Raw genomic sequence first — 2852 nt, forward strand, 5'->3', positions numbered from 1 at the left:
TGCTGCCCCGAAGCTCTCTAATTAGGCTCTGCACCTCTGTGCTGCTCCTATTCTGGCTGTAGTTCCATGTTTCTGCCTCTCACTCCCGACTGTCTTATTGTGCAGTAGATTGGGGCAAATTATCCCCTGCAGAAACCTCTCTCTCCACTCCGGAAAAGGACAGGCTCTCTCGAATGAAACTACCAGGGATAGGGGATTACTAACCTAAGAAAAATAGTCTCATGATACAGACACTCTCAGAAGAGCCAGCTGGACCTGGACAGAGCTGATACAAAGACACCAGCCACACCCCTTCCCCGTAGAAAGCTAGCTGTGCACTGTGGTACTGGTCTTTGAGGAACAGTGTTCAGCAAGCCAGGCACAGCTCAGCATACAGGCGATGCTGCAAGGATCCCAGCTGCATCTTCCAAGAAGGAGGCATGTAGCCATAGAGACCAACTGGGGAAGGTTGTGTTTAGGATAGCGGCTTGTGTCTGACATTGGGAGGTGGGTCAGCAGAGGGTGGGACTCAAGTGGAAGTCGCAGGACACCATTCATGATCTAGAGTAGTGGGTGTTACCTGGAGGTGGTTTTGTGATCTAATGACTAGGGATGCTAAAGAGAGCTCCAACCCACAAATGGCTCTGAGGCTCAGGCTGAAAAACCCTGTGCTAGAGTGACTGATAGTAACAGGACTGGACCCCAAGCATCTCCTGAGATACAGGGTTAATACAGGAAAATAGCACTAACCTATAATCCAACACCCGAGGAGCTGAGGCAGGGAGACTGCCCCAGTTCAAGACTAGCCTGGGCTACATAGGAATGTCCTATCTCAACAACAAAAACAAAACCCAACTAAATAAACAAACATACACCAATTAAACAACAACAAGGCTCTCTGCTCCTCCCTGTTCCAGAAACAGCCACACCTTCTCCTGCAGTGCCAGCCTCTTGCTGTAAACAAGATGGTGAAGGTCGGTGTGAACGGATTTGGTCATATTGGCTGCCTGGGTACCAGGGCTGCCTTCTGCTGTGCAGTTGGCAAAGTGGAGATTGTTGCCATCAATGACCCTTTCATGTCCTCAACTCCATGGCCTACATGTTCCAGTAGGACTCTACCCATGGCAAATTCAATGGCACAGTCAAGGCTGAGAAGAGGAAACTTGTCATCAGCGGGAAGCCCATCACCATCTTCCAGGAGCGAGATCCCACTAACATCAAATGGGGTGATGCTGGGGCTGAGTATGTCGTGGAGTCTGCTGGTGTCTTCACCACCATGGAGAAGGCTGGGGCTCACTTGAAGGGTGGGGCCAAAAGGGTCATCATCTCTGCCCCTTTGGCTGTTGCCTCCATGTTTGTGATGGGTATGAACCATGAGAAATATGACAACTCCCTCAAGATTGTCAGCAATGCATCCTGCACCACCAACTGCTTAGCCCCCCTGGCCAAGGTCATCCATGACAACTTTGGCATTGTGGAAGGGCTCATGGCCATGGTTCATGCCATCACTGCCACTCAGAACACTGTGGACGGCCCCTCTGGAAAGCTGGGGCATGATGGCTGTGAAGTAGCCCAGAACATCATCCCTGCATCCACTGGTGCTGCCAAGGCTGTGGGCAAGGTCATCCCAGAGCTGAACGGGAAGCTCACTGGCATGGCCTTTTATGTTCCTACCCCCATTGTATCCGTTGTGGATCTGACATGCCACCTAGAGAAACCTGCCAAGGATGATGACATCAAGAAGGTGGTGAAGCAGGCGTCCGAGGGCCCACTAAAGGGCATCCTGCGTTACACTGAGGACCAGGTAGTCTCCTGCGACTTCAACAGCAACTCCCACTCTTCCACCTTTGATGCTGGGGCTGGCATTGCTCTCAGTGACAACTTTGTAAAGCTCTTTTCCTGGTATGACAATGAACACGGCTACAGCAACAGGGTGGCGGATCTCATGGCCTACATGGCCTCCAAGGAGTAAGAAACCCTGGACCACCCACCCCAGCCCAGCAAGGATATTGAGAGCAGAAAGAGAGATCCTCATTTGCCGAGGAGTTCCCATCCCAACTCAGCCCCCAACATGGAGCATCTCCCTCACAGTTTCCATCCCAGACCCCCATAATAACAGGCAGAACCTAGGGAGCCCTCCCTACTCTCTTGAATAGCATCAATAAAGTTTGCTGCAACCCACCCCCTCTTCCAAAAAAAAAAAAATCAACAGAAAAACAAACTCTAGGTGTTTGGTCTGTAGGTCTGGGCTCTACAGAGCAAGAGGCTCGGGATGGTCTCCCAGGCATGAGAATCAGACCAAGGGCAAGAGTGAATGAGCCCCAAATCCCCAAGGTAAGAAAAGCTGGGGGGCATCCATGCATAGGTGATACTTTGCGTTTCTAAAACAAAATATAGACTGGGTAGGTGGTTGTTTACTTATTTTTGGTGTCTTTATAATAGGGCCTCTAGTAGCCCAGGCTAGCCTCCTAACTCATTGTATAGCCGAGACTGGCCTTGAACTCACTATGTAATTTGAAGATAACCTTGAACTTGCGATCTTGCTACCCTTGTGCTGGGATTATAAACATATGCTTCTGCTCCTAGCTGAAGGCTGCAGTTTATAAACAATGGAAATTTGTTTCTTATGGTCCAGGACACTGAATCAACAATGGAAATTTGTTTCTTATGGTCCAGGACACTGAATCAAAGACCAAGGTGCTGGCAGATTTGGTGTCTGAGGGCTCACTGCCCAGTTCATAGATGGCACGTTTTTTTCTTCATCCTTACATTGGCAGGAGTGGAGAAAAAAACACTCTGTGTCTTTGATGAAATCTAGTCGATTCCCATAGACCTCGACTCCTAATACCACCATCTTGGAGGTAAGATCACGT

General features: G+C 49.6%; 1 pseudogene; it reads left to right on the plus strand.

The window, feature by feature from the left end:
- Window positions 1–1040: 1040 nt before the first annotated feature.
- Window positions 1041–1951, plus strand: LOC116900192 (annotated as a pseudogene).
- Window positions 1952–2852: the final 901 nt, after the last annotated feature.

Source organism: Rattus rattus, chromosome 5 (genome assembly GCF_011064425.1).
Source record: "Rattus rattus isolate New Zealand chromosome 5, Rrattus_CSIRO_v1, whole genome shotgun sequence".
In the NCBI taxonomy this organism is placed as follows: Eukaryota; Metazoa; Chordata; class Mammalia; order Rodentia; family Muridae; genus Rattus; species Rattus rattus.